Source organism: Ictidomys tridecemlineatus, chromosome 9 (assembly GCF_052094955.1).
Source record: "Ictidomys tridecemlineatus isolate mIctTri1 chromosome 9, mIctTri1.hap1, whole genome shotgun sequence".
Classification (NCBI taxonomy): Eukaryota; Metazoa; Chordata; class Mammalia; order Rodentia; family Sciuridae; genus Ictidomys; species Ictidomys tridecemlineatus.
The window spans coordinates 106,049,360-106,073,566 of NC_135485.1; the positions used below are offsets into that span (position 1 = coordinate 106,049,360).

Genomic DNA, 24,207 nt, shown 5'->3' on the forward strand with positions numbered 1-24,207 from the left:
AGGGAAAGGGACGGGGCAGGGGATTAGCAAGGATGGTGGAATGTGATGGACATCATTATTCAAAGTACATGTATGAAAACATGAATTGGTGTGAACATACTTTATATACAAACAGAGGTAAGAAAAAGAGTTCTATATGTGTAATAAGAATTGTGAGGCATTCTCTGTCATATATTTTAAAAATAAAACCAATAAAAAACTGGAAAGGAAAGAATGACTGACTAGAAAAGTATACACAAAAGTTTTAAATATTAGTTGTATTGTTTAAACATTTCTGAAGCTATTATGTGAAAAGTGTTACCGATTTTGATACACATACATCTTTATATGTGGACTATATCAACAAAAAATCTAAACATATTTTGTAAAGTTATATCATTTAGGATAGTTCAAAGATAAATACTGTTATCATAATTTGCAAATTTTTCTACAGAAAATGTATAGTAATTGACTAATAAAAATAGTAAAAGTAGGTACTTTACATATATTACATTATATTCAGAAATGTGATGAAATTGCCAGCTACCTGACATACATGGTGAGATAAGAAAGATGGATTAATGGTTTAATGTAATATTTCAATAAGTTCTTTAAAATTATGTAAGGATGGCCTTTCCAATTTTTCTCACTGATCAAAATTTATGAAGAATATTCACTTTTAAAAAAATATTTTATTTTAGTTGTAGTTGGACACAATACCTTTATTTTATTTTTTATGTGGTGATGAGGATGGAACCCAGGGCCCCATCCATGCTAGACAAGCACTCTACCGCTGAGCCACAACCCCAGCCCCAAGAATATTCACTTTTTTAAAGGAAAAATGTAAATTTGATAAATAAATTCCTAACAAATATCTTCACTTATTTTAATTGAAATATTTAATAACATCTTCACATATAAAGAATCAAAATTATATTCTTAAAATTTTCTCAAAGTAAATGGTCGGAACAGCAGCATATTTATGACACGTAAGGAGCACATTATTCATTTTAGATAAATTTGCTTAGTGTCATACTTTACTAAAACATGCAAAGTCCATTTAGGAGGAATAACTTTACTCATCAATTGAAAACATTAACTAATGGCTCAGCTGTCACTTTAAAGATTGCCTTGGGACTAGGAATATAAACAGAAGTGTAATATCTTAAATTTACAATCAGCTTTCCTGCTACAAAGATTAATATATGGCTATGACATATACATTTTATTAACATAAGAATTTTATGTTTGTTTAAAATATCATCTTCTGCACCATTTTATTCAACAACTAGTCACAAAGGTTTGTAATTGACTTTGAAGTCCTAATCAAAACAACAAAATAACAACAATTTCTAATATCTACTCATACCCTCTATGAATTCTGAAAAATGGTTTTGAGAATTGGATTAAAATTAAGCATAACAGGTAGGTTAAACATGACAAGGTGATCCACATTTGGATCCACATTTGTAAAACAACATGCTATACTACAAAATGTTAACAGCATTTTTTCCAGAATGTTTATTCAGTAGTGCTCTTAGAAGATTCACCTGTGTGAATGGCCCTTTACCATTGCCCCAAATTGAAATGTATGACATAGCCTTTGGATCATTGCAGCAGATGGTGATTGACCATGAGCCCTCCTCTAGGAAGGATTTGGCTAGAGGTAAGGTAGTTTCCTGCTACTGAAGGAAAAAACATCAGTGAGAGATAGAGCTGTGAGCTTGAAGTAGTCTATATTCTCAGAAGCAAGATAATACCTGCAGGAGCCTGCACAAGAGAAGAAAAGTTGAGTGTGGTGGTATCTGTCACAGGTATCCACAAACTAAACCCTGTATTTATTTATTAATTTGTTTTGTTGTTTTTAGAACATCTGAAATTTTTAATGCTTTCTTTACAGGTAACTTAGATCACTTTTGATTAAGAAAACTGTAGAAAGTTAGTAACTTTCATAAGCAAACAGGCACACATCAATTTTCCAGAGAGTCCTGTTTTGTGGGGGAGTCCAACTGCAATGCTTGAGGTCCGCTATCACACTTGCTGGAATCACTTGTGGCAGATTTTAGTCCACAGGTCACTTTTCTCCATATTTCTTTGAAAACTCTTCAGTGTTCTTACAGAATTTTTTACGTTCCTTAGAGAATTCTTCAATTAGGTCAACCCAGAGCAGGTGCATGGTCTGGGGTGCTATGAGGGACAGGATTGCTTGGTTGGTCTTGGTTGCTGGCATCCAGTTCTCAGCACTAATTACTGGCAAGCAGACCTGCCATTTTTCATCTGTGTTTGGGTGGTAGATCTTTGTTTTTAAATGTGATCTTTGGTGATTTGAATGGGTATTCTGCTGAAAAGTTTATTTTGATTCTGAAGGCCCCCTTATCATAGGGAGGATTGTCAGGAACAATAAGCCTTTGCCAATCAATAAATTAGCTTCATCAACCTGGATGTAATGGAAGCTTTTCATTCCACATTTGCAGATCGCTTCTAGCTTCTTCATCAGCCTCCTGTGAGCTACCATCTTGGATCTCTCATTTATCAATTTCTAATACACATATGCCTACTAAAAATACTGGACATGTCTGAAATAAAAGTCATGTTCTTCACACCATATTTTTAAAAGGTCAGAGTCAATATAGAAAATAGCAAGCAAGAAAGGTTGTAAACTAAATTATAAAACACAGAGGAGACTTTACTGGCAACTGAACATTAAATTTCAATTTGAAATTTGTGGCAGCCAAGTTAAGAAGCCAATCTGACCAAATAGGGCTCCTTGTGACCTGAAATGCTACTTTCAGGGAAAGTATTTTTAAATTTTAATTTAGATATGATTTATTATATGGAATAATTATTCAATAATAATATCTTGAATAGCTATCAAAAATTGAGAAAGTGTTACTTTATTACTATTACTCATATTGGTAAATTGGAAAACTGATGATTGAATCCATTGCTATAATCACTGCTAGAAAGAAATAAAAAAAAATTTTCTAGTATTCTAACCTGAACCTACTAGTGAAATAAAGTGTCCCCATTTTCTTTTAGATCAATATTTATGGCAAGCATTTGCCTTGACCATGTTTTGCCTGGAGTTAAAAAATACTCTTTTCAAGATGGAATTCTTAGGCAAAGACTTGGCACAGACATATTCTATGATGATAACTGAAAAACTACCAGATGGTCTGGCAGCAAGGTCACATTCTGTCATGGAAATTAAAAAGTTGAATCAGTTTCTTGCCCATTTGGAGAATCATCCTCTGTCCACATGGAAATGAATAGTAGGGGACCTATGGGTAGAATCAATATTGAAAAGAGATTTTAATCTCTATCAACTTCTGTTTTATTTGAAAATCTTTCTCAGCTTGACTGGGATTGACTGCCCAGAAAGCTAACTTAAGATCTTTGAGGCAATCTCAGTATTCTGTGGCAAAACTGTCATGACTCATTAGCAAAATTTGTATGGACAAGGGAGCATGCATGCTACTTATTTGCTAATCCATGTACTTACTCCCTTGGATACCTGCACCATACAGTCTGGAAGACTGGCTTAGATCACTTTGGAAGAGGTGAAGTATCAATTGGTTACTTGAGAACATATGATTATGAGTAACTTCTGCCTTATTTTGAGCCAAGGAGCTGCAAAACATACTCCAAAGAGACTCTTGGTGGCATTATTTACTATGGTTTATGTAATGTTAGACTATGCCAAATGCAAATTTAGTATTAACCTGGATGCTACAGAGTGGATAGACTTTGGGAATCACTTCCAAGTTGTTTGGCAGCTTAAGAAACATTCTGATTTCTGAGAGTGTAACAATATCATTTAGAAAAAAAGAAAATGTCTGATTTCTTATTTCAATGGCTGTATGATAGGGTATGTGGCTTCAACCAAACTACCTCTAAATGTTAAATGAGGATATTCCAATATAGGTGTGTGTACACACACACTTGCACACACAAACACACACAATCAGAAGAATTAACTATATCCCATTTTTACTTAATTCATCATGATAATTTTATCTTATTGGTAAGGATTTTTCTAGTTCTACTCCTACCCCATTTAAGTAGTAAGTCCCCATTACTACCAGTCAGATTCTCTATATTTCCAAATAACAGCAATCATCATTTTTAATACACTGTAAAATTCATATGTATATGTTGTCCATGAATCTTTCTCTTCCCATGAGAATGAACACTCCTTAAGGTCAAGAGTTTTATTCTGTTTGGTTCACTTTTATATCCCAAGATCTAGAACTGCAACACGACACAGGATAGACTCTATAAGCAAACAGCTAATGGTTAAATTAATGAATGCACTCACCATAGATGGCAACTACCCATTCTGAGTCTATAAACACAGAGATCTATATTGATCTGAAGAATACGTAACATTTGAATTTATTTGCAAATCATGTGAGGATCATGGCAACTGATAGATCAAAATATAGTAATAAGAAATGTTAGACTCTTCTTAACAGCTTTGTTAAAATTTTAAACATGAAATACAACTTTGAGGAGATTATTTATTCTATAGGTTACTGCAGCTGTCTGAAGTTCAATCCTAATATCCTCAAAAATGTTGGAACATGATGAAGATTCACAGTCCTTGGTTGGTCTGAAATTCATTGATTTCTCCTTCTCTGACGTTTGCTCCTACATAAATCCTGCAACCTCATCTCTACTTCCTCCACATGTTTCCCTACTAATACTCTAAATTCCAGTAGAAATGAACTATGTTAAATGCTACTTTCAGGGAAAGTATTTTTAAATTTTAAATTCCAGTAGAAATGAGCTATGTTAAAATGAGAGTTCCCAGTGACAGGATGCTACTTTAACTTGAACCAAAGTAACAGAATATTGAGTTTACTCTACCCTTTCACATTCTAGAAGTTTATTCTGGATTATTTGAGGGACCAGAACTAGAGAAAATGATTTTATTAACTATTTTGATTTTAGCTAAGCTGACACCACATTATTGCACAGTGCAATTTTATAACAATTGACAAATCTTACAAAAAGGAAATATGCCTAGATTTCCTTGACCAAACCACTTACTGAAACAAGGATGTAAGGAGAAATTCATTTCCTTCAAAGAAGCATGGTGGCATATGCCTTTAATACCAGAAACTCAGGAGGCTGAGGCAGGAAGATGGCCAGTTCAATTCCAACCTCAGCAACTTGGCAAGACCTTAAGCAACTTAGTGAAGACCCTGTCTCAAATAATAAAAAGGGCTGGGGAGGTGGCTCTCCTGGGCTCAATCCCTGGTAATCTCTACCTCCAAAAAGTTGACAGTTGATAAGAATGAACATGTTGATTTTATTTGTTTGTCCCTTAATTCCTTTCTGACACAATGAAACCATAAGAGATTTGAATGGAGCTTTGTGACTTATTTCTACACTATTAAAAACCTGGCACATTGCATACTATCCACCATAGAGTACTTATTAAATAATTGTGAATATAGAATTAAGGCAGATATTTTACTATCTAGTGCATCCTGTGTTCTTCCAGCAATTCTAATTTAGAAATCTGAACCTATCCCTCAGATTATTGCAAATCGCCACAAATTGCCTCTTAAATCCACATCATAGTTCCTGTGAGTAGTATGGGTGGCCATGATCTTTAGATACAAGAGACCACAGTTTCTAGTCTCCAAATATGCTCATGTGGTATCTCATATGAAAATAACATATGTGAATGTGTTCTTAAAAGCTGTAATTGTAGCTGCTTTTCTCCACCACACGGTTCAACAAGAAAGAGACAATAAAGGAAAGAGTTCAGACATACCCAAGTGAGTGAGTTGTTGGAGTAGGTGTGGGTCCTAATGGGAAGCTCTATTCCACTCCTAGGATGGTTATAGGTACATTTACAATGTGAGGTGGCATAAATTTTTTTTCACAGAGGTGTTTTAATTTTCATTAAAAGTAACATATAAAAATGTAAATTTATAATCATTAGATGGAAGTACTATCATTAAAAAATAAAAATTAAAGTATCCACAATGCTAAAAGAAAAACATAAGAGAAAAAAAAGAGAAGACTACACGAGTTACTAAAAAGTTACTAGCAAATCTGTATCCAAGAATGTAGTGATAATAATTATAATTCACTTTCTGCAAAATTCAAGAGACTGTTCTGAGCACTTCATATATACAAAGTAATCCTATAACTCCCTTGTCAGGGAGATATGGTATTATATTTATTTATCTAAGAGCATAATGTTCATTCAACTAAAGGAGAAATTGAAATATGTGGAGGTTAAATAATTTGCCCAAGGTTAAACAGACAAAACACACTATATCCTGGAATAAACTAAGGCATTACACATTAATGTATTTGACCTACCTTAAACCAGTCTCTAACCTGGAAGTCTGTGTTAAAAAGTGATAAAAAATTAGTGTCCCCATCTGTTTTATCACTATCTCTTTCTAATTCCATAGCTTTAAATAGACAGATTGACAGATGTAGTATTTGTTAAAAGTGCAGTTCAGAGTTTATTACTTCAGAATTACCTGAGGGATGTAAGTTCTTAAACAATATTCCATACTTACTTGATCAGAACATACAATAGAAATATCTTTATAAAATGAATCACCTTTATTAACACATAGGTCAAAACCAAAAAGTCTAAGCATTGATGAATATATATATACACATTTATTTAATTGCTCCAATAAATATTAATTGAATACTCACTATGTGCATTCTTATTAGGTAAATAATACAAAAAGAGGTGAATTATTGACATAGAGCTCCAGAGAATGGAGATTAGTCTAGAATAAAACCATCAAGACAAACACAAAGAGAATTTCCAAAGTTATGCTCTGTTCTTAAGTTTGGGTATGGGTAAATATTTATTTACTTGGTTTTAATTAAAATAACAAATAAAGATACATGATCCAATAGAAACAGATAAATTTTATATAAACTAAAGTTTGAAAACTTCTGCTTGGGTGAATGCAGGGAATATTCTATTAGGTGAAAGACATACTTAGTTTCTGTTTGCTTTTGGAATCAAATAAAATGTCTTATGCTTTATCTCTACTTTTAAAACGTTATCAGGACCATGCAGAGGGCACATACCTATAATCCTATCAACTACAAGGCTGAAGCAGGGGGATCAAAATTCAAAACCAACCTGGGCATTATTTGCATGTTATTATATAAATCTGTCTCTAAAAAATGAAAATGATGGGGGATATATTTTAGTTATAGAGCAGCTTGAGGTTCCATAACAATTACCCCCACCAAAAATAAAATTATGAGATATATTTGACAAACAGACCTATTTATATTAGCAATTTCAATCTGAAAAAAAATGTTTCTTTATATATATATATATAAATATATATATATTTCTCTCTCTCTCTCTCTCTCTCTCTCTCTCTCTCTATATATATATATATATATATATATATCCCTGGATAATGTTGCAATAGTTCATTTATTTATTCACTCAAAAATATTAATGAAGTTTTATGTTCAAGTTACTGTTCCAGGCAATGGGATAGTGCTAAAAAGATAGGGAAATCTTTGAAATAATTTAAGGCCATATTTATATACTATGCATGTAGACAAAGGGCTATTTATACAAATATAAGAGATCACAGTGTCCAAATGGATGGGTAGATACTAAATATTAATACAAAGGGTTTACCCTGTGCATTATAATGAAAGTGACTTCTCTCCTGAAAGTTATTGTTTCTCACATAATTTTCTTTTATTTTCACAGTGCTGTTTTCTCCCATGGTACTGTCCAGTCATATTTTCCAAGGCCACTTCAATCTTTTTGAAGTGAAGACTAATCTCAAGTGAAATACTGTAGCTGCTTCACAGAAGCATCACAGCATAGGACTGAAAAACAAGAGACTTTCCTTTCAAGTAAACTCATAATGCATTCATTGAAATGGGTCATGAGCTACATAGAGCATCCTTTTATGGCAACATTTGTTTTAATGCTGCCAAAATGCAAGCAGTCAGGAGAAACAACAGTGATCTATGAATCCTGGAGCACGTGGATTTAGAACTTCTTTTGACAACGCATGTAAAGTCTCAAAAAAATGTCTAAATATTATTTCCATAAAGAATCAAAATCTCCATGAAATATATGGCAATGCATCTAAATAAGTAAAAACAAAGGAAGAAAATGAAAAGATAAAATATTTGTAAATATTTTAAAATTATTATTCTTAAATATAAACTTTTATGACATTGGATCAGAAACATGTCCCTTCTGAGAATTACAATGAATCAGAGATATTTCTTATAAATGGTTTGTTAAGCACTTAGGGCTATAGCATTATTTTTCATGTTCCGTGTGTACTTTCTATATTTTCTGGCATTGGATTCTGCACACTTGCAGGCATTGGTAAATGATAAATATTACATTTCACATTTATAACAGAATTCTTACTTGGCACTTTCCTACATACTGAATACAAACACAGTTGCTCACAAAATTTGACAGCTTCTAACATCAATGCCAGTATTCATGAAATCATTTTGTGGGTGGAGTTATAAGTGGCAAAACTGATTTATAATGTTTAAATTATCTTTTTAAAGTTGTTTGGGAACAATTCTTCATTTAAAACAATAAGTGCATGTTTATATATTTATGCACTTATACGTAATAATTTGTTCATTAATTTTTGCAGATGGTTCTGGGGCACTTAGACATTGGTAAAGCTATGGCTATTTTAAAGATTCTTGAAATTGATGGAACACATTTTGGATGAGCTGGTTCTTCAAACAAAAGAAAAGGAAAAGAAAAGAAATATCACATGGTTTTAAAATACTGACTACTTACTACATAATATATGCATATACATATGTTATATGCTTAGTCACTTTTAACTTCCTTTTTAAGGCTTTTTTTCTTTTAGTGGTAGATGGGCACAATACATTTATTTTATTTATTAATGTGGTGCTCACGATGGAACCCATTGCCCCATGCATGGGAGACAAGCACTCTACCACTGAGCCACAACCCCAACCTCACTTTTAACTTTCAACAGACATCAGCTCATTAATTACTCCTCATGACAATTCCACGTCATTCTTACCTATATTAATTTTATGTGTGAAGAAACAAAGACCAAGAACAGAAAGATTACTTAGCAAATAAAAAATTAGTTCCAGATGCAAACAGAAGACCTGATTTCCTAAGCAGCTAGGTTTGGAAGAAAGAGATTCAGAAGCCAGATACATAAATTATTAAAGGAGGAAGTTAGGTTGTCCCCATAACATGATTTGACTAATTATTATAATTAATATCAAATTACCAAGCTCATCATTTAATATATCATAGGAGTCTGATACTATATAGTTTGTAGATTTATGTAATAACAGGAAAATCATGACCTCCACTTTTTCCTTTTATCCCTATCAATTATCTGGAACTCTGAGATGAGGAAACAGTGCTGCCAGATCAAAAATAGAATAAAAAGAGAAATTAATATTCCCTCTAGAGATCCTTATAAAATAGGAGTTGAAATTCCTAAGACTAAGGTAAGTATCACACTGAGGACGACAAACCAATTTTAAGATAAGCTATTAAAAAGGACCTTATTTTCTAATAACTTTTTTCCAAAGGGAGTCATTGGCCGATTCACTACAGGAGCATTTCAAGTCTATTTGCAAAATACAAACTCTCAAGAGTCATCTACCCATTTATTACTATTTTTCTCTTGATTAGATGATATGTCTTAATAATCTTCTCTCACTATAAAAAATCTGGCTTTTTATATATAATAAACATTTCATATAGATTAAAATTATTATAGCTATTAAGCCCTTTAAAAGCATTATGCAAATTCTCTTTCAACTATAATAGTTTCACACAGCCAGGAGCAATGAAAGATGGGATTGTTTTATTTTAAGGAAATAAAATAACATTTTTTTTTAACATAGGTAAAAGTAAGTTGTGAATGCTACTCTATTTTGCAGTCAAGGTTAACAGGATTATAGTGATTGTATATTCTTTTGGGCCATTCACTTAGCACTATTGCAAACTAAAAACATACATGAGTGTCAACTAATTAATTATCTAAGTGATTCTAACATTATAAAAGCATTTATCATTCTTTTGTTCCCAACCACTACTTATACGCAGTTTTTAATGTAAGACTATGCAGTGCAAATCTTTTATATTTCTCATCTGAAATGACCAGATGTTCAGACAAATATGGTTATTATTTTTAAGTCTATGAAATGTGTTTTTCTTCTCTCTGAAAGGTCATCATGACATTACTCTATCCTCATATTTAAATGTAAGACTACGTATTTAAAAAATTAATCTGTGATCTTTGGATAACAATTTGGAGTACACAGAACTTCTTCAAATGCTCCTGAAATATCAATTGGCCTTTATAGAGAAGCAACCATTTACACATTTTCCTTTTCTTTCATTTACTCTGACTTGGTTTTTTATTTCTGATAACATTATGACTAACAATACGTGTTTATCTTGGAGAATGCCACTTTGTTTTTATTTTTTTAATCTAATACCAACAATGTCATTGTCTACTTCTTTGAGAGGCTTCTCATTCCAAGGAAGATTCTCAGACCACAATATTCCTTATTTTACAATAAATCCAAATTAAAATATTGCCTATAATTTGAAATCAAGTTTCCTCCTGGAAAAAGAGATCATTGGATCCACTACTATTTTAGAAAAATAAATACATTTTTTTATATTGAAGAAGGAGAAAAATCATACTTTGTTCTGGAATAAATAAATAAATTGCTAATAAATAGAGATATTAAATATTTTCCTACCATGCTCTTTCCTTACACGTGTAGACTGGTAAGAAATACCTTAATGGAATATCTTTGAATTGAGACCCCCATCTTTATTTAGAATATTGTTTTGATAAGAACAGATCATTCTTGAGTCTTTCTCAGATCTTATTTAAAAAATTATCTGTGTCCTGTGGCTTAAGATTGGCCCAGAGGAGGTGTTTCTCTTGTCTGCAATTAGCAGACAACTTTCCCTCAACTTGTGTAGTCAATAAGGAACAAGTTGATTCTAAAATATGCCAGAGTTTCTTCACACATCCATTAACTCCTTTTGCTAGTTAGAGGCAAGGCTGACAGTAAATGTATTTGAGGGTAACTTCTTCCATATCTCCACTCTGTGGTCTCAATCTTTGCCTCATCCTGAGCTCGTTTCCTTCTTCAGTGACAAAATGGTGATTTCAGTTGAAGATCCACATTCCTTGTGATGGAAGAGAGGCTGTTGGCTTATTGTATCCTGCTTTGTCAGTGAGGAAAGTTTCACCAAGGCTATAATTTGAAGTCAAGTTTCCTCCTGGAAACTTCTCTAATACCCCATAGGTCATATTGGGACTTATACCACCCCTAAACCAATCTTTAAGAAAGGGAACAAGCCAACCATTGCTTTCAGCCATCAGGTTACCTAAGCCACTTGGAAAAGATTTTGACACTGGAACAAAATCAGGACTCTGTCAGCATGACAAGAAGGACTGCTATTGAATTGTCAATGAACTGATGTTACAGGCCACTTTGAATAAAAATATTCACACCCTTAATTCTGCACTTTTCTAATGAATGGGCTTGACATGGGTAAAGAAAAAAGCAGAAGAGATGGGAAAAGACTTATAGCCCCAGCAAGGTGGCAAGCTAGGAAGAAGGCAAGAGTGTCTTCCCAGGACAGTTTTTAAAAAATGCCCAGCTTGTATTTTGGCATACCCTGAGGTATGATTAATTGGCAATTTGATTCATTTTGGTACCATAAAAGAAATAATTTACCATTAACTCCCTAGCGCTCTGAAGGAGTTAATTTTCATCACATGGATGAACACTTTATTCCCAGAGAGCATCTTACTCACTCTGCTTGATCAAGGGAAGAGACTCAATTCAAGGAAATATTGAACCATTTGGAAAGAACATTAGACTGAATTAAACACTCTCTGTGCTTACCCATGTGATGCAAATTAGCTCATTGCATTCTGTTAGTCTGTTTGCCAAGGATCACAAGAAACAGGAATATGTACTACCAATTTAATTACATAGTTAACCAAAAATATTTATTAAGCACCTACTGTTTGCAGAGAACTATCCATGGAATGACAATAGTCATAATGGAAACAGACAATATTCATTTAGGGACACCTTAGGAAAAAAAAAACACTAAACTCTGACTTTCTCAGCCTATATGCAAAATTAAAACCAGCAAAAAATTATATGCATTGATTTGAATGCCAATCTGATAGAAGGGGCACATACTACAGAAAGAAGCAAACAACCACCTTGCCACCTTGTCATCAATTGTAAACTTAGCTTAGTAAATTTTAAAGGTTTTTTTTTTTCTTTTCTTTTTTTTTTTTGACAGTTTAAGCATCTTGGCTTACTGTACCCCAGTATACTCCTCTGAAAGCTAGGAATATGCAATTTTTAAATGTACTTTATAATTATCATTTGCATATATAATTTAACATGCTTATCATTTGACATTCTTTCATTTAGAATTTAAATGTTGAGATTTAGCAATATTTCATTTTTAACTGTTAGAGATAATATTTTAAATAAACTATAAAAATGTTGGTATGGTCAAAAAATTACATGAATAATACTATTTTCTTTTTTTTAGACAAATGCCTTATATACTATATTGAAGGATAACATTCAATAATATTTTAAGTATAAACTATCATTTTACCTACCATTTCAAAAAAAGTCAAATTGTATTTTAGACCTAGATGGAAAAAATCTAATTTCCTTTGATATACTCAACTACCTTATATTCAAATAATAATACTATTAAGGAAACTAGAAGTGGAAAATTAAGTGTAAATGAAAATTTTGTTTATTTTTCAGATTAAGTCAACATAACAAAGTTAACTTAATATGACATTCCACCAGGGCTATCTGATTGCTGAATGCTCTACATCCTGCCATTGCTTGATGCCTTTTAGATATTCCTGGGGACTGGCATGGGACCCATTTGCATTCTACAGTGTAAAGCACTGAGAAAGAATTTATGGAGATTGAAATGTGAGCTAAATTGAGAGCATAATTCCAAGCAGATGATTTCAGTTAATTAAAACTAGTAGTACAGGTTCCATATAAATGGGTGCTGGTAATTTCCAGAATATATGAGGACATCTACTGAACTATACATTTTATCACAGCCTAATAAACTGTGATAAAACGCTTTAAGGACTATGAAGATTTATGGAACAAACCATGTTTATCAGACTAATATTCAGTCAACTCTGACATACTAAAAGAGGGCCCAATTTGGTTCATTAATGTCCTTACTTCCCTTTCTCCTTCTTACTACCTACACTAAGCTCATTATATTCTTCATCAGAAGAATAACAAGGAATAGGTCAGTTACTTTTAATGTTTTTGATGAACTTGTTGTGGTGAGTGAGAACCAGGCATATATTAAGCCTGAAATCAAGGAAGAGCATATGTCCATGTTTCATTCTTAGACAAACAAGAAGAATATGCCATTAACATGCAATACATCAAATTGTTGGATACTTCATCGTATTTTTTTTTCCTCCTTATATTCATCCATCTTGTTGACCATATGAAGAAACGACGTCGGTAACATCAATTATTTCATAGGTTGCAATATCTGCTGAATAATAACTGAATTTTTCCATGCTTGAATAATTTTCTTCATGCTCCAAGATGAAGCTTATTAGAGAATTAACTGAGTGTTTCATCAAATAAGTTCCAACAATATAAATATAATGTCATTGGTGACATGTATTACCATCCATCTACCTCTCTTTAAATGGAATTATGACACATCCCATTGATTTTTAACTTTGGTCAAAAAAATTCTTATGAGTTGATACCAAATAATATGTAAGACCTAACAAATTTGCTATTCAGTGTTGATCCTCAAAACCTCCAAATTTCACTAATGTAAGTAATGTGTCCTCATATTTTAATTGATTATGATTTACATATTTTAGGATATATTTTATTTTATTTGAGAAGATCTGAAACTATGTCTTAAAGAAAGGTTTGCCTATGTTCCATTTCCCTACAATAACTCAATAGGCATGATTAAAGTTGCTTCTCAATATCCCTTGGATAACACCAAATTTTCAGGAACATGTGTAGTGACCTACCCAATACATTTATTTTCCAAGATCTTACTGGTTAAGTTCCTCTGTGCTTTGCATATACCTTGACCATAAAGCCAGCACATAGAAAAATGTGTTACAATATTGTAATTAAAATAAACATTAATAATAAATTAATATTATAGTAATAAATATTTTTATCAAGCTAAGCACTATATATAACATATATAAATATTATTTAATTTTCATAACAATATTATAAAACTTAATATAATAAATGTAATTTATTAATCTCTTTTATTCTGCCTATATCTGAGGTGTTCTTTTCATATTAACTTTATAAATTTTTTAATAACTTAATATTTAATATTAAGTAAGTGCTTACTCATCTTTATTCATGTATTTATTTATTTTTGAAGTGCTAGGGACTGTACCCAGGGCCCCACACATGCTGGACAATCATCTAACCACTGAGCTATACTTCCAACCCTAACTTTATCTTCAGAAATGAGGACACTGAAGCTTAGAAAGGTTATGCCCATGGTAGCTTCCCTAGAGTCTGTACCATATCCACTTGATTATCCAAGTTAGACAATACATATTAGCACATGTGATATTCATATCCTTGAGGTGGTTGACAAATTATGGCAAAACCCATTCCCCTTTCTTCAATAATCAAAGTAAGTGATTTCTGTAGCCCATTTCCTCTTGTATCTAGCTTTTGGCCACAAATGAGGATATTCTAGTGTCTTGGCATCTTTTTCAATAATGAATGTGATGATAGCTGAACACAAGATTAGGAAATGCTGATAGAAAATGACTAGACTACAGTCAGATCCTATCTTCAGTAACTTGTTCAGTGGAAGGGCCCAGGGAACATGTCAGTGTCCTTCTGAATAAACAGAAGATTCAGTCATGCTCCCAAAATATTCTCATTATTGCTACTTTTATTTCACCTTTATTTTATCTCATTTATTTTATTATGGTATATCTCTACTCATGAATCAATAATCTTCCCCAAGATTGTCATAGTAAAATACTGGGGATCAGGCTAGTATTTATGAGTACTAATGACTGTCCTGATTTTATTAATGTTGCAAAGTTTAGTGGAATTGGATAAAGAATGGAGTGTATGCTTACAAATTTCTTTTGGAAGCCTATACACTGCTAACTTTCTCACAACCCTTCCTCTCACATTTACAAATGTGAGAGAATAAGTAATTTATTTAATGAATATAGTATTGTTAAGTTTGCTATATTGCCTATAACATCCATGAAATGATACTACTTATGGGATTTATGTGATAATTAAATGAATTAAAACATACAATGTATTTAAATACATGCTTGGCATACACAAAATGCTCAATAAGTATTAGATTAATGATGATAATAATAATAGTCATGTAGTATTATTCAGAGATCAGCTTTCACATAATATACCACTGATTAGTCACAATTAAAAGATGTGTTAATAAGAAACTCAAACCCTCAGACCTCATTACTCTGTAGAACTGAACTGTGACAACAACTTAAGTGAGTTTTGTTTGGAACCTCCAACATTTGTTCCATCAATGAGAGTGAAACCCCTTGCCAACACCTTAATTTCAATAATACAAGTAACAATAAATGTTGGCAAGTATGTGGGGAAAAAGCTACACTTATACATTGCTGGTGGGACTGAAAATTGGTAGAACCACTCTGGAAAGAAGTATGGATATTCTTTAGAAAACATGGAATGGAACCACCATTTAACCCAGTTACCTCATTCCTTGTTATATATCCAAAAGATTAAAAATCAGCATACTACAGTGATGCAGCCACATCAATATTCACAGCCGTTTAATTCACAATAGCTAAGCTATGGAACCAACCTAAATGCCCTTCAACAAATTAATGGGTAAAGAAAATGTGTTATATGAGACTATGTCTTAGCCATAAAGAATGACTTTATGACATTTATCATCAACTGGATGGATCTGGACTATCATGCTAAGGGAAATAAGCCAGTCCCCAAAGGTTAGTTGTTTTCTCTGGTATATGGAAACTAACTCACAATAAGGGAATGGGGTGAGGGGAAGAATAGAATTTCAGTAGATTAGACAATGGGGAATGGAAGGAAGGTCTGGGATGGGATTAAGAAAGACAATAAAAACAACACAGTGAATCCCACCATGGTATCCTAACTAGAAGAAGATATATTCTATGCTTGTATAATTATATCAAAATGGATGCTGTTGTCATGTATAAGTAAAAAGAACCAAAAAGGAATGAGGAGGAGGAGGGGAGAAGAAGATGAGGAGAAAGAAGAAGGAGGAGGAGAAGTGAAGAAGAAGATGAGGAAGAAGAAGAATAAGGAGGAGGAGAGGAGGAGGAGGAGGAGGGAAGGAGGAGGAAAAGGGGGAGAAAGGAAGAGGTGGGTCACTTTCTACATCCAAAAATAGGGGTAAAAGCAACACTTCAATCAAACATATATCAGGAAAACTAAATAAAAATTGAGGAAATTAAATATAAACCTTTAAGATAGGGTCTAACACATAGTAAACACTTAAAAAGTATCACCTACTACTTATTAAAGATAGTAAGACAGAATTGATGGAACAAGGCTTGGAGGTCACATAAAAGAAGGAAACAATTCTTCTCAACTCATTCAATGGTTGCAACACTAAGCTATTATGAAAATCAGACAAAGCCATGACAGAAAATACAACCCAAGTCCAATAGTTCAAATATTCAACACAATATTAGCAAATTAGCAAATCAAACTAAAAAAATGTATAAAAAGAGCTATACACCATGACCAAGTGGGATTTATGCCAGGCATGCAAAACTAATTCAACATTCAAAACTCAATTATTTTAATTTATTACATCAATTAACAAAAAAGAAAAATCCATCGTCTTATCAGTACATGCAGAAAAAGCATTTTACAAAACCTAAAAACAAAAGATAAAGAAACAAACAAACAAAATCCCAGTAATTTAGGAATAAGAATAGAGGGGATATTTCTCAACTTGGTAAAGAATATCAACAGAAATCCTGTAATTTATATAATATCAATGGAAAGAAATTCTGAAGCTTTTCCACTAAATAAATAAATAAGAACCTCTATCTACTTGTTTTTCGATATTGTGGAAGCACTAGCTAATGCAATAAGAGAAGAAAAGGAGAGAAAAGTCATACCTATTGAGAAGGAAGAAATAAATTTATCTTTGTTTGCAGATGACATTTTTGCCTATGTGGGATATTTTAAAGAATTGACCAAAAATCTTCTAAACAATTGCTTTAAGAGCTTAATAAGTTTGTAGCTTATAAGCTTTATCAACAACTTTCCTATATACCTGCAATGAATAAGTGTAATTTGATATTAAAAACACAATACTATTTACATCAATATTCAAGAAAAAGAGATGGGTATAAATCTAGCAAAATATGTGAAAGATCCATTATGTGAGGAAATGCACAAAGATGATGAAAAAATGATTAAAAAACCAAGACACTCCATTTTCATAGATAAGAACATTCAATAATGCCAATTTATCAGCTTTATTTAACTTGATCTACAGAGTCAATGAAATCCTAATCAAAACTAAGAAAGTATTTTGTGGACATAAGCAATCTGATATCAAAGTATGAAGAGGAAAAAAGGACCCAGAATAGTCAACCCAATACTGAAGGGGAAGAACAAAGTTAGAGGATATGCACTACCAGGCTTCAAGTCTGTGGATAACAATAATCAAGACAGCACAGTACTAGAAGAATAAACAAATAGTTCTATGGGAAAAATAGAGATCTCAGATATAGATGTACACACATTTAATCAACTTATCTTCCAGAAAGGAGAAAAAGCAATGTAATGGATCAAATATAATTTTTTCCAAGAAATGGTGCTAGATGAAATGGATACTCACATGCAGCAAAGTGAATTCAGACATAGACTTTATATACTTCATAACAAGTAACTCAAAATGAATCATAGACCTAAATGTAAAATGCAACACTATGACATCTGTGAAGATAACACAGAAGAAACCTAGATGACTTTGAGTATGGCAATGACCTTTTTGAATTGACACCAAAGGCATGATCCATGCAAGACAAAATTTATATGCTAGACTTCATTTAACTTAAAAACGTATTGTCTATAATTAATGATGTGAGCAAAATAAAAATAGAATCACAGACTGGAAGAAATCATTTTCAAAAGACATAGCTGCTAAAGGACCACTTTTCAAAATACAAAAAGAACTCTAAAGACTGAACAAGAAAACAAGCCAATTAAAAAAATGCCCCAAACCTCTAAACAGAAACATTACCAGAGAAGACATAGGAATGCCAGATATTCAGGTGAAATGATGTTCTCCATTATATGTCATTGTGAAAAGGCAAATTAAAGTAACCATGAAATACCATTGCATGCTTATAAGAATGGTCAAAATTTTAAAAAAATTAGTACCACTAAATCCTGGCAAAGTGGTACAACCACACTGGAAGACAGTCTAACAGTTTCTCACAAAATCAAGCATAGACTTACCATAATATCTGACAACCACACTCCTTAATATATACTAAAAGGAATTGAAAACAGATGTTTGTAGCAGCTTTATTCATAATTGTCAAAACATGGAAGTAATCAAGATGTCCTTCAGATTGTAAATGGATAAATAAACTGTGTTACATCTAGATAACAGAATGTTGCTTAGGACAAAAAAGAAATAAGCTTTCAAGATGAAAAAAAAGATGTGTAAGGAACTTAAATGGACATAACTAATAAAGAAGCCACTCTGAAAAGATTACATGAAGTAGGATTTCGTATATGATATTCTGGAAAGCTAAAACTATGAAGATAGTCAAATCAGTGGTCCCAGGGGTTAGAAGGAAGGGAGAGATCAATAGGTAAAGCACAGAGAATCTTTAGGACGGTGAAACTACTCATACTGGTAGGTACAGGTCCAAATAATTTTTTACTGTAAAAAGAGTAAACTCCAATGTAAAGTATGAACTTAGGTGATAACGCTGTGTCTATGTAGGTTCACCAGTTATAACCAATGCCCCACTCTGGTTGGGGATATTGATAATAGGGAAGATAAGCATGTGTGAATCAGGAAGTATTTAAGAAATCTCTATACCTACTGCTAAGTTTTGCTGTGAATTTAGAACTGTTACCAAAAAATACAGGTTTTTTTTTTTAAAGAAGTGTACAAGTATTTACATTGTTTTATTTCCAATGAAAAGGAAACAGTGCCAGCTGAATGAAGAACCCACAGTTGGAGTCAGATAACTTGTACCTAAGCTACTTTGGGAAAGCTTTTCTACACTTGAACGCTACATGAGTCCTCAGGCATGGAGGTACATATTGGAAGCCATAAACTGAGAGCTATGGTTGCCTTCATGGTTTTCTCCCTCTTCCATTGTTCAGCAAGCTTCTTGTGTTTCACCTTAAACATCCCTAATATCCTTTTTTTTTTTTTAAGGAAAAGGCATAAAATTATTGGGTTCTTTGAGTAGATTAATGAATCCAATTTAGGATAAATTCTGTTTTATTTTGAAGTGTATTTAGAATTACCTTAAATCCAGAGATATGATTCTCATTTTTCAAAAATTGTGCTTAGCATGTAACTGAGTAATATAAAACTCCTTGTCTTAAATTTTGAATCTTCAGTTGTGTTAGCAACCTTTCACACACATCCTGGCTGGAGTGTTAATCTCGTATTGAACTCTAGGTGGGTTAATGTGCTTTTCTCATCATGTTACCTTCACACTCGGCTCCAATTTACAAATCTCACCAGTGTAGGCAATTTTGCTATCTTTTCACAAGATGACAGAATTCTTGGTTCAATGATGAAGTGTGAAAACTTGCCACTAAAATAATAAATGTGATACATGGTATTAAAGGCTTTCTTTTTCAAATCACTAAAGTAGTTTTGAGTTGTTGGAAAGGTTTTGAAGGAAATGTATAGTTCAGTTCATCCTCCAAATTCTCAACCACTTTAAAAAAAATCAAGGAACACAACTGGATTGGATTTGCATTTACTTGTTAATATGCATCATATCACAATTACCTTATTAATTGAAAAGAGATTATTATAATTACAATAGATAAATATAAAAAACCATCTAGAGAAAATAGAATGGACAGTATTTAAACAATAGCAAAGCACTAAAATTACATAGTAATTATATTTTTTTCATTACTGCATACAAATAGAGAATTTTCTTAACAATCAATAGAGCAATAAGCAATACTTTTGTTGTTTAAGTTTTAACATTATGTTTTGACCTAAAGAACCTATGTCTGCAAAATGTCTATTTTTTTTAATTCTGTAAAATATGAGGGGAGAATGTTGGGGAAATATTTGTCAAAGGACATAAAATTTAAGTTATGAGGAAAAAGTTTGAGAGATCTGTAGTACAACACAGAAACCATAGTCAATAAAAATATATTCTTGAGATTTTCTAAAAGAATCACTTTAAATGTCCTCACCACAAACAAATGATTAAGTATATGAGATAAAGAACAAGAATTAATCACATTTAGGCATTTTTCAATGTATACATATGCCAGAACAAACATCATATTGTATATAATGAAGACATACAGTTTTTGTCAGCTTTAAAAAAGGAGAAAAAACCCACAAGTTTATTCTGAAAGGATGTAGATGAGATGAACAGAGGTAGATTTTCCATGAAGCTAAAGAAGCTTGACCTGACCTCTGAGAGCTGTGATTATTTATAGAATGTTCAAGGTGGGGAACAGAAATGAAGTTGCAATCAGGGTATCTTCCTATGAAAATATTTTTGATTCATTTCCTACAAAATCTTTTGAAGGATAAAGGGATCTGAGTCTATAAGCTTCCAATAGTTTATTTTTATTTATTAAATAGATATACAATCCCTGATTGTGTATTTGAATTTTGTTGTTGTTGTTCTTTAAGGGGAAGCAGCAAATGCTCCATGGGATTCCAGCAAATCCTGACTCTTTTTTTTTTTTTTTTAAAGAGAGAGTGAGAGAGGAGAGAGAGGAAGAGAGAGAGAGAATTTTTAATATTTATTTTTTAGTTCTCGGCGGACACAACATCTTTGTTGGTATGTGGTGCTGAGAGGATCGAACCCGGGCCACACGCATGCCAGGCGAGCGCGCTACAGCTTGAGCCACATCCCCAGCCCCTGACTCTTGCTCTTTAGGTGAGTGCAGTAGCAGAAGGAAGGGCCCAGAGAGTTCCTCTGTGCCTGGAGAAGCATCAGAGTTCGACAGGTGCATACCTGGGCTGATGGTACGCACATAGAAACGCTTTCCATACAAGCACTTCACTCAGTGGTTAGATGTTGACCAAGACTACTGAACCCACAGTAACTAGAAGTATAAATTTAGGAGTTAGTCTGAGGTATCAATGGGGAGAAGACTTAGGCAGAGGAAAGGGAGGAGAGAAAAGGTGCAGGGTGGAAAAAAATTTGAAGAGGAGGGGAATGAAGGTAAAGACATGGAAAAAAAAAGAGTTTCAGATAAGGAAAGAGACAGAGTTAGGAAGAAATTGTGGAAGGGGGTAGGAAAGAGTAGTGGTACTCTCCCTGGCTCGAGTATAAGTTTTAGGTTCTGTTTTGAAATAGGAAAATAATTGTTTTGGAAAATCTTCCATGCTTTGCCTTCTCCAGAACTACCTGGTACTCAAATACTTATTTCATTTCAAAATGCCTGATTTTTTAATAGTTTCTCTGTTAAGCTGAACTCTCACCTTCTGAGCCTGACCTTTCTCTTTTGATAGGGAATTGGCACCTGAATGAACTAAATCGCTCTGAAAACACTTTCTTTCTCATAAAGTATATCTGCACTTTGTAAAGAGATGTTTATTTTTTAGTTGGGTCTCTAGTAGAAGAAAACCCAGAGAGCACACCTGGGTAAAGTGGCCATGGTCAGGTACTGTGGTACAGGTGGTGGTAATCGTGAAGAATAACAGTGAACACAGTGGGAGATGAAACATCCAGGCAGGTCAGGCTTCAGGCAGACTGTGCCAGGTCATGTTACTCTATTTCCAGAGCATCTTAGCTATTTCTTCTTAATACTCAAAATCACTTAAGGCTGCAAGTTTGGAAGTGACAAATATTTTTCTACGAAAATTGTGTAAGTCAGGCATTTCAAACCTACATCTCAGTGTACTGCAAGGCAATCAGTTCATACAGGACTTCTTTGGGTGCTCCAAATTCATGTACATGGGAGGTCCTGACACAACACCCATGGCCATTCCCATGACTTCTGTCTATAAAAACAGTGTAGAAAGTGAAACTTAAAAAAACAACAACAACAACAAAAAAAAAACAACTAAGCTCTAGTTCAATTCTTTTGGGCAAAACTACAGATTTTAGAGAAGCAGGTTGCTGCTGGCTTTTTCTGACTGTATTAGCTTTGTAGCAGTGTGAAGCAGCAAGAGATCTTCTTAAAGTTGTTGCCACGAACAAAGGGGACAGTTGTTGACTCGACATGAGTTTCTGATTCCTATGTCTGTTGCCAGTTCCTATGATAACATCGTTGTTGCTTTCTTTCTTTCAAAGCCTTTTTGCAGTGGCTTGTTTTCTCTTTTAGGACTGAAAATGAAGAATCACCTCTTAAACATTGTCTCATCATTCCATTCTGTCCTTTAAAAAAAGAAAGAACATTAAACCATTCATCTTAAATGCTTTCCTTACTCAGATTAGGAGCATCTAAATATGAAAAAAAAAAAAAAAAAGGAAGCAGATTCTGGTAATACACTGCTGTGGTGTTCTCTTTGTTCATAAAGTTAAACTGCAGCAAACTAAATTTACCTCACTTTCCATTTCCTTATATAAGTTGTCACCAGATTAGAGACAAAGTGAAAATACTTAGTTCATTTAATGAAATTAACCCTAATAGGAGCTCTGTTTAATTATCTAAGAGCAAAGAGTGAGACAGAGATTGGTGCTAGGAAAATGATGGATCCGGTGAAAGCACTTTAATTCAGGGCTAACCTGTGAGCTGCAGTTTTCTTTGTGTGCATATTAATTGTAGAGGGGAAATTTTATGTATCATTTAGATGGATCCTTTATAATTCAAGCCTTCTTTACGTGCAGTATAAAATGTATGTTTAGTTTTTCCAGTAACACTTGGGGAAATGCCTTGTAAATGGGTGTATAAATTTGCTTAATTAATCAAACAAAAAGGAAAAGCTTTTAGAGAGCAAAATCATGACGGGAACTTAAAAAAAGGGAAATTAAAAAGATAAAGCTTATTACTGCCTAGTAATTTCAATTTATGCTGTAAATAAAGTAGGTTTAAAAGCAAAGCCAGTGAAAATATGCCTCTATAGCAGGTTCCCCAGTATAATTGGCTGTGGCCCAAGAGTTACCACAGGCTCTGAGTCAATGTTGTATTTTGAGTGCCCATGGATACTAAATTTACCAATTCATACATTTATGACAAAGACATTCTCCAGGTAGACTACCTACACTCCACAAGTGATGTTGAAGTTACCAGCTAGGTAAAAGAATTGAATTTTGACGTGATGAGCAAGGTCTTCATGTTGGTTTTGAAACTACTCTATGCTATGATTGAAATTGAATATAAAAGTCTTAGTGTCTTGGGGTTATTAGAAATTGTACTTACTAACACATACTTTGAATGTTTGTTTTCTCCTTCCAAGAAATTGGGACAAACTCTTACAGAAACCAAACTGACCACGTGACCCTCTAGTTCTGGTCTTCAAAGTGTGATCTGACTTCTTGTCTTCAAAGTGTGATCTGTGAGCAACAGTGTGTGCCTTACTTTTGGCCTTTTACAAATGTGTGGGTCTCAGCCCAGATCTACTGAGTGAAAATCTACACTTTCATAGAATTCCAGGTTGAGAATACTGGTCTAGTTATCTGGTGTGCTGAGACAGTAAGTGCTCTTTTTAGTCCTTAGGAGACTCATGTTTTTATCTGCAGTTGGCACTCTATAGGGACTTATAATTTTGTAGCAGCATATGTAGCACTTTTTTTTTTTACATTTTTAGATATATATTTCTCTTTTTTCCTAATGGCGTATGATAATTTCAAATAATTCAGAAGAGGCAAATGAGTTAAGAAGTTGTTCAAGCCATGGAATTAAGAAATTCTATACTAAGTAAGTTTCAATTTGGATGAAGCTTAAGCTCAAATACTATCCAAGTTTTAA

The 24,207-nt window shown here is 33.1% G+C and overlaps 1 pseudogene; it reads right to left on the reverse strand.

The window, feature by feature from the left end:
- Positions 1–2,041: 2,041 nt before the first annotated feature.
- Positions 2,042–2,494, reverse strand: LOC101958240 (ubiquitin-conjugating enzyme E2 L3 pseudogene; annotated as a pseudogene).
- Between the last annotated feature and the right edge of the window lie 21,713 nt (positions 2,495–24,207).